The following is a 9,110-nucleotide window of genomic DNA, read 5'->3' as shown; positions in this document are numbered from 1 at the left end:
GGCACTGCCGACAGTGTCAGCCTGGATTTTTTTTTGCGTGCTCAAGTTTTTTTTTTGTAGTGGGACTTGAATCCACTACCTTTTGACGCGGAGGCGAGAGGGCTAACAAGCGAGCCGCGGCTGTGTGAGTTATCCTTGGGACTCGCGGGAATGGGGTGGGGTGTGGGGGGCGATAGCTAACCTCATGGACTCGATAATGGCTGCATTCATAAGTGACAGATTACAAACCTGCTTAGACAGATGGAGTTGCAGAGTGCCTGAATAGTTTATTATAGGATTAACTCACTGCCATGAGAGACCAGGAATGCCCCGGCTTCAATTCTTGGCCTCTTGCTGACTTAGCTGATTTCGGGTACTTGTATTGTCTAGGCTTGCGTTGTAGGGGTGACACTGCAAGTGTCGGAAACATAAAAAATATCATGGCAAGTGCCCTAGTGTACCACTAATATAATAAATAAATAACAATAACCGTGCTTAAAACAGCAACGGCACACAAATAACAATTAAATTATAATAACCTGAATATCAATTAGACACGCTGGTCGCGGAAGGCCTCGATCGTACCGGTGGGCACCGCACGCTCCCTCTTCGGGGCCACCCGGGCACGGACAATGCCGCGGAAGAGAGGCGGTCGGGCAGCCAGCGCGACCCCGCGCCCCCACCCCTGGGTCCCGCCCATCCTGGACCTGTAAATTGCAGTTTTGGCAAAGCCCCGGATCTACGGTCGGGGCTCCCACGTCAGTCAAGACGGCTGTGGGCTCAAGGGAGGTAATGTTAAATTTATACTGAACCTTGGTCACATTTGTGAGTACCGTGCGCAGTTCCGTTCTCCACGCTACCAAACGGATATCGAAGCTATGCAGAGAGCGCGGAAAAGATTTACACGGATGTCACCAGAATTGAGAAGATGCAACTATCAGGGAGGATCGAGCAGGCTGGGGCTCTTTTCTCTGAAAAAGAGAAGACTGAGAGGACTTCAAAATTATGAAGGGGTTCCACACGTTGGAATCGTAGAAATTGTTTCCACTTGTGGGGGAGTCCAGAACACGGGAGCATAAATATAAGATAGCCACTAACAGATCAAATAAAGAATTTATGAGGTATTTCTTTACAGAGAGTGTGGCAAGAATGTGGAACTCGCTGCCACATGGAAGTGGTTGAAGCAGATGGCATTGGTGTATTTAAGGGGACGCTTGATGCATACATGAGGGAGAAGGGAATAGAGGGAAATGGGGGCAGGGTGGAAGGGGCAATTAGATTGGGAGGAGGCTCGTATTGAGTATACACACCGGCGTAGACCACTTGGGCCCAACGGTCTGTTTCTGTGCTGTAGATTCTATGTAAAAGCCCCACTCCAGACTTCGGCGCGTAATCTAAACTGACACTTCATGGTCAGAGGTGCTGTCTTTGGGCTGAGCTGTTAAAAGTGTCTGCCGTCAGTTGAATGTAAATAATCTCATTGTACAATTGCCCTGACCAATATTTATTCATCATCTCAACCAACACCACCACTATGTGGCCTTTGATCTCATTGCTGTTTGTGGGATCTTGCTGTGCGCAAATTGGCTACTTTTCTTTCTCCTAAGTCGCAACAGTGAGCGCGAGTACTTCATTGGCTGTGAAGGCCTTCGGGAGGCCCTGAGCTCCTTGACAGGCAAAGTTTCTTTACGTTTGTTTCTTCACTCGACAGCGCTTATAGATTGCTGATTAGCAGATGGATCGATCTGAATTCTCAGTAGTAGCCTGGTTGACCTTTTTAATGTTTTTTTTAAAAAACATTTTTAAAAAAAGGCCTGTTTTGAGCAGATGCAGATAAGCCGAGTGTTTTCCAGGCACAGCGGTTACTGGCTTGGGGGGGGGGGTTGGGTTTTATTTTGCGCGCGCGCGCGCCCTGAGCTGGGGTTTTCTCGACGTTTCTTCAGCTTATTGTCGACGTCGCGGTGAGATCAGAGTGATTGCAGCCGGGCAGAAACAGCCCAGAGAGAGAGAGAGAGAGACGGGGGTTACATCTCATTGAGGCAGGTAGGAACATTCCAACCAAAACCCAGCCAACTAGTAATGACCAGAATATAAGACCGCTCTTCCATCTTTACTTTAAACGATGCATTTGACACTTCATGAAGCCTATTTTTTTTTTGTGTGTGGCGTTAAAATAAATTCCACGGTATAATTAGTCTCTTTTTAACACTGTTTTAAATCGTTTGCTGAACTAAAACCTGTACTAATTGCGGTGCGTGGGGCGACTATTAACACATTGAAACCACTGCCTGAATTCATTCTGCCTTTCTTTTTTGCAAAAATAGAACACGATTTATTTGTTACTTTTGTTTGGTATCAAAATACAAGATTCTGAAACATAGTAACAATGTAATTGTCCTCCTGGATACTTTGTAACTGTTTCCCTCTTTTTGTATCAGTTTTTTTTTAACATTGTGAAGTCCTCCAGCGGAGTTCAGTCGTTACTTTGTATCCAGACCCGAGAAACTTGCCGTCCTTCCCGAGCGGCGGAAGGTTCTGCTGCAGCGCCAACCTGCTGCCCGGCTTCGTCCCGCCCCCTCTGCCCGCTCACTGGGCGCCCGGCTCCCTCCGCGGCGCCGACGTTTCACCCCATTGGCCACCCGCGCTGTCAGTTTGGCAGAAGAGGGGCGGGGAAACAATGTGCTCCCGCCCCCCAATGATGCAGCACAGGAGGAGGAGGAGGCCATTCCGCCCATCGTGCCTGTGAAAGGGCGACATGGACATGTTGGGCCGAAGGGCCCGTTTCCATGTTGTAAACTTCTATGCTTCAATAAAGTCCCAATTCCCCCACAGCCCTGCAAACTTTCTCCTTTTCAGGAAGTATTTGTCCAATTCCCTTTTGAAAGTTACTGTTGGATCTGCCTCCACCGCCCTTTCGGGCAGCGCATTCCAGGTCATAACCACTCGCTGCCTTATTAAAAAAAAAATTCCCGCCTTCAAACGGGGGAATCCGCGGCAGAGCCCACGCTGGTCTTGGTAAGACAAATGTAAGGAATCTTACAACACCAGGTTATAGTCCAACAGTTTTATTTGAAAATCACAAGCTTTCGGAGCTTACCTCCTTCGTCAGGTGAGTGAGAGGTTCTAAAATCGCATAGCACATATTAGGCTGGGAGACGGTCACACCAATCAAAGGTGTCGTTGGTGTTCAGACAGGTTAGCCACGAAAAACATTACATCCCAGTATATTGAATACACAATGGGTCAGATTACACAGACAGAGAGAGAATGAGACCCGAAAGGCAGAGAGAGAGAGAGAGAGAGAGAATGTCCAGTTGTATTAAAAACAGATAACTTTTTTTTCCGCACTCATGAGGACAGCCTCAACTGGGTTCATGTCACGCTACACGTAACCCCACCAGCGGGAAAAAAAAGTTATCTGTTTTTAATACAACTGGACACTCTCTATCTCTCTCTCTCTATCTCTCTCTGTATCTCTCTCTCTGCCTTTCGGGTCTCTTTCTCTCTTTGTCTGTGTAATCTGACCCATTGTGTATTCAGTATACTGGGATGTAATGTTTTCCGTGGCTAACCTGTCTGAACACCAACGACACCTTTGATTGGTGTGACCGTCTCCCAGCCTAATATATGCTACGCGATTTTAGAATCCCTTCACTCACCTGACGAAGGAGGTAAGCTCCGAAAGCTCGTGATTTTCAAATAAAACTGTTGGACTATAACCTGGTGTTGTAAGATTCCTTACATTTGTCCACCCCAGTCCATCACCGGCATCTCCACATCAGGTCTTGGTAAGGGCAGCAAACTGTTTGTAAAGGCAAAGGCGGGTCTTTAATTGCTAAAAGTTGGATTTGGGATTTTAAAAAAAGAAACAAATATTTGAAGGGAAAATTTGCTGGATCACCTTCTTAAAAAGAGGCGTCAGCCTTGGCTCGGTGGGTCGCACTGTCGTCTCTGAGCCAGAAGGTTGTGGGTTCAAGTCCCACTCCAGAGATTTCGGACGAGTCGTTAAACCGAGGCCTCGTCTGCCCTCTCGAGCGGACGTAAAAGATCCCATGGCGATATTTGAAGAGAAAGGTGCTGGAGTTCTCCCCAGTGTCCCGGCTGATATTTATCCCTCAACCAACATCGCTTATATAAAAAAAAACAGATTATCTGATCATTTATCTCATTGCTGTTTGTGGGATCTTGCTGTGCACAAATTGGCTGCTGCGTTTCCTATGTTAGAACAGTGACGACACTTCAAAAAGTACTTCATTGGCTGTAAAGCGCTTTGGAACGTCCCTGAGGTTGTGAAAGGCGCTGAATAAATGCAAGTTCTTTATTTCCGAAAGTGAAATAAACTGGATAGAATCATAGAATCATAGAAGTTTACAACATGGAAACAGGCCCTTCGGCCCAACATGTCCATGTCGCCCAGTTTATACCACTAAGCTAGTCCCAATTGCCTGCACTTGGCCCATATCCCTCTATACCCATCTTACCCATGTAACTGTCCAAATGCTTTTTAAAAGACAAAATTGTACCCGCCTCTACTACTGCCTCTGGCAGCTCGTTCCAGACACTCACCACCCTTTGAGTGAAAAAATTGCCCCTCTGGACCCTTTTGTATCTCTCCCCTCTCGCCTTAAATCTATGCCCCCTCGTTACAGACTCCCCTACCTTTGGGAAAAGATTTTGACTATCTACCTTATCTATGCCCCTCATTATTTTATAGACTTCTATAAGATCACCCCTAAACCTCCTACTCTCCAGGGAAAAAAGTCTCAGTCTATCCAACCTCTCCCTATAAGTCAAACCATCAAGTCCCGGTAGCATCCTAGTAAATCTTTTCTGCACTCTTTCTAGTTTAATAATATCCTTTCTATAATAGGGTGACCAGAACTGTACACAGTATTCCAAGTGTGGCCTTACTAATGTCTTGTACAACTTCAACAAGACATCCCAACTCCTGTATTCAGTGTTCTGACCAATGAAACCAAGCATGCCGAATGCCTTCTTCACCACCCTATCCACCTGTGACTCCACTTTCAAGGAGCTATGAACCTGTACTCCTAGATCTCTTTGTTCTATAACTCTCCCCAACGCCCTACCATTAACGGAGTAGGTCCTGGCCCGATTCGATCTACCAAAATGCATCACCTCACATTTATCTAAATTAAACTCCATCTGCCATTCATCGGCCCACTGGCCCAATTTATCAAGATCCCATTGCAATCCTAGATAATCTTCTTCACTGTCCACAATGCCACCAATCTTGGTGTCATCTGCAAACTTACTAACCATGCCTCCTAAATTCTCATCCAAATCGTTAATATAAATAACAAATAACAGCGGACCCAGCACCGATCCCTGAGGCACACCGCTGGTCACAGGCCTCCAGTTTGAAAAACAACCCTCTACAACCACCCTCTGTCTTCTGTCGTCAATCCAATTTTGCATCCAATTGGCTACCTCACCTTGGATCCCGTGAGATTTAACCTTATGTAACAACCTACCATGCGGTACCTTGTCAAAGGCTTTGCTAAAGTCCATGTAGACCACGTCTACTGCACAGGATGTTTCTTTGTGTTGATTTTAAATGTAAAATTGAAATTATTAAAATAACTTGCATTTATTTTTGAAAGCAGATGGGGTGGGTAGCAAGGTTGAAGTCGTTTCGGGAGAGTTTTCCACAGGTGGTACTGACTACAAAACCAGCCTCTGATGGCTGAGTGGAGGGATTAGAGAGCAAACTCTAATACAGCATTAGGAGGAGGGTGTGTGCTGGTTCATACAGCTAGAAAAGACCAAAGTACTTTGCCCATATTTAAGAAAAGACATACTTGCTCTCGAGGCAGTACAAAGAAGGTTCACTCGGCTAATCCCGGGGATGAGGGGGTGGACATATGAGGAGAGGTTGAGTAGATTGGGACTCTACTCATTGGAGTTCAGAAGAATGAGAGGCGATCTTATTGAAACATACAAGATTGTGAAGGGGCTTGATCGGGTGGATGCGGAAAGGATGTTCCCAAGGATGGGTGAAACTAGAACTAGGGGGCATCATCTTAGAATAAGGGGCTGCTCTTTCAAAACTGAGATGAGGAGAAACTTCTTCACTCAGAGGGTAGTAGGTCTGTGGAATTTGCTGCCCCAGGAAGCTGTGGAAGCTACATCATTAAATAAATTTGAAACAGAAATAGACAGTTTCCTAGAAGTAAAGGGAATTAGGGGTTACGGGGAGCGGGCAGGAAATTGGACATGAATTTAGATTTCAGGTTAGGATCAGATCAGCCATGATCTTATTGAATGGCGGAGCAGGCTCGAGGGGCCGATTGGCCTACTCCTGCTCCTATTTCTTATGTTCTTATTATGTAATAAATTGGGGAAAAAAAGCTGATTTTCAGGGGATGAGAATGGAACTAGGGAAAAATAAACTGGAAAAATTTACTGACAAAGAAATAGACCAGCAGTGGGAAACATTTAAAACGGTGATCAGTGGAGTCCAGGGGAAATCTATCCCACTAAAAAGCAAGAACAAGCTCGCCAGTAATGACGCAACATGGAAGGATACAGAATTAAGGGCAAATTCGAAACTAAAGGAAAAAGTCATTCACTAAGCACTTAGGCAATAAAGGAGAGGATAGCAAAAGGGAATATGAAAAGGTTAGGAAAGAAGTCACAAAAACAATTGGGAAGGCAAAAAGAAACTAGGAAATTAAATTATTAAGGAATGTGAAAAGAAATAGTAAAGTATTCTACAGAGACGCAAATACCAAAAGAAAAATCAGGATAGGGATAGGGCCACCGAGGGATACACACAATAAACTCACAGGCAATGATTGCGAAATAGAATCATAGAATGGTTACAGCACAGAAGGAGGCCATTCGGCCCATCAAGCCCGTGCAGGCTCATTGTAAGAGCAATCCAGTTAGTCTCATTCCCCCGCTCTTTCCCCGTAGCCCTGCAAATTTTTTCCCTTCAAGTATTTATCCAGTTCCTTTTTGAAAGCCACGATTGAATCTGCTTCCACCGCCCTTTCAGGCAGCGCATTCCAGATCATAACCACTCGCTGCGTAAAAAGGTTTTTCCTCGTGTCGCCTTTAGTTCTTTTGCCAATCACCTTAAATCTGTGTCCTCTGATTCTCGACCCTTCCGCCAATGGGAACTGAGGGAGGGAGGGAGGAAGCTCGTATGGAGCATAAACACCAGCATGGATCCGTTGGGCCGAATGGCCTGTTCCTGTGCTGTACGTTCTATGTAATTCTGTGTACACCGATAACTTGGAATGATGCCTTGGAGGGATTTGAAGGTGAGCACGGGAATCTTGAGGTTGAATCAGCGGGTGATCAGCGGCACGTGGCAAAGGTGGGCCGTTGGGTGTGTCGGACTATTGAGCTGGAGGAGGGAGGCCATGGAAGGTGTTGGTGAAGTGAGTCTTTGAGGGAGTGAGGGTCTCAGCAGCTCCGGAGGGACAGTCAGGGGTGGAAGCAGGTGGAACAAAGTGACCGTGGCAACAGACTGGATGTGAGCCAGGGAGTTGAGCTCAGGGGAACAGGGCGCTGAGGTCACACATTTGGGCTTTAACATGAGAAGAAAGAAAGAACTTGCATTTATAGAGCGCCTTTAATGACCTCAGGACGTCCCAAAGCGCTTTACAGCCAATTAAGCACTTTTGGAGTGTAGTCACTGTTGCAATGTAGGAAACGGGGCAGTCAATTTACGCACAGCAAGATCCCACAAAGAGCAAAGTGATAATGGTCAGATAATCTGCTTTTTAGTGATGTTGGTTGAGGGATAAATATTGGCCCAGGACACCGGGGAGAACTCCCCTACTCTTCTTCCAAATAGTGCCGTGGGATCTATTACCTGAGAGGGCAGACGGGGCCACGGTTTAACGCCTCATCCAAAAGACGGCACCTCCGACAGTGCAGCCCTCCCTCGGTACTGGCACTGGGGAGTGTCAGCCTGGATTTTGTGCTCAAGTCTCTGGAGTGGGGACTTGAACCCACAACCTTCTGACTCAGAGGCGGGAGTGCTGCCCACTGAGCTACGGCTAACACCAAATGGTGTGAACGAGTCAACGGATGGCTTAAGTTTTGACAACATTGAGCTGAAGGAAATTTCAACTCATCTTAAAGACTTGATGCAGGAGAGGCAGTTAGAAGCTACAGCAACGGAACAGCCTTGGAGTCATTGGCGATGGTGGGAAGCTTGCGTTAGACGTGGAAGGTGATTCCTAGTTTGCAGATGATGTTGTATCAACTGCTTTAGTATCTTTCCAGCGGGAACTGAATGTTTGTTTTAAAACAAATACTGACGACGCTATGAATCAGACACGGTAGAACGAACAAATACACAGAAAACAGGCCTTATAAGGAGAGTGCCTGAAACAGCAACCTGTTTCCACTTCTGTAACTGGAGAACTGGTAATGTGGAGTGGCTTGCCTCAAAACCTGCAAATTTAATCTCTGAGTGGGGACGTAGGAATGTGCAGGACTGGAATCAACAACAACTTGCGTTCGCACAGCACCTTTAACGTAGTAAAACGTCCCGAGGCGCTTCACAGGAGCGCAATCAGGCAAAACCTGACACCATATTAGGACAGGTGACCAAAAGCTTGGTCAAAGAAGTAGGTTTTAAGGAGCGTCTTGAAGGAGGAGAGCGAGAGAGAGAGAGGGTTAGAGAGGTTGGGAATTACATCCATTAAGTAGCTCCCAGATTATGAGCTTTTCTTTTTTCTTTTGGAAAGTTTCTTTTTTTTTGCTTTAAGACTGGTATCCTTTCTCCCCCCTCCCCCCTCCCCCTCCCCCCTCCCCCTCCTCCTCCCTCCCACCCCTTTTACCTTCTGCCCCTCCTCTCCTGAAGGCACTTTGACGGTGAGCTTTGGTGAGATATTCGAGGTCAGCAGTTTGAAGCCGCAGTGCGGTGTGGCACTGAGATACACTTGGACGTGAGTCTGTAGCTGCCACTTCCTACGCTGGGGTGGTGCCACAATGGAGGCCAAGTGCCCTCTGTGAAGAAAGAAAGACTTGCATTTATATAGCGCCTTTCAAGACCTCAGCACGTCTAAAAGCGCTTTATGGTCAATGAAGTACTTTTAAAAAAAAAGTGTAGTCACTGTTGTGATGTAGGAAACGCGGTGGCCAATTAG

At 46.4% G+C, this 9,110-nt stretch overlaps 1 protein-coding gene across 5 annotated transcripts in view; it reads left to right on the top strand.

The window, feature by feature from the left end:
• The first annotated feature begins 1,908 nt into the window (after window positions 1-1,908).
• dnajb2 (DnaJ heat shock protein family (Hsp40) member B2) overlaps window positions 1,909-9,110 on the top strand; it is a 58,614-nt gene continuing 51,412 nt past the window's right edge. For 2 of the 5 annotated variants that reach the window (XM_067987008.1, XM_067987004.1), the window contains exon 1: window positions 1,910-2,022. The gene's annotated coding sequence lies outside the window, so the exon portion shown is untranslated. Of the gene's footprint in view, window positions 2,023-8,168; window positions 8,189-9,110 lie in introns of those variants that run through there. The other 3 variants (XM_067987005.1, XM_067987007.1, XM_067987006.1) reach the window with 3 other exon arrangements.

The sequence above is a fragment of the Heptranchias perlo genome, chromosome 7 (genome assembly GCF_035084215.1).
Source record: "Heptranchias perlo isolate sHepPer1 chromosome 7, sHepPer1.hap1, whole genome shotgun sequence".
NCBI lineage: Eukaryota > Metazoa > Chordata > Chondrichthyes > Hexanchiformes > Hexanchidae > Heptranchias > Heptranchias perlo.
This window is presented reverse-complemented; position numbering and strand designations above follow the sequence as displayed.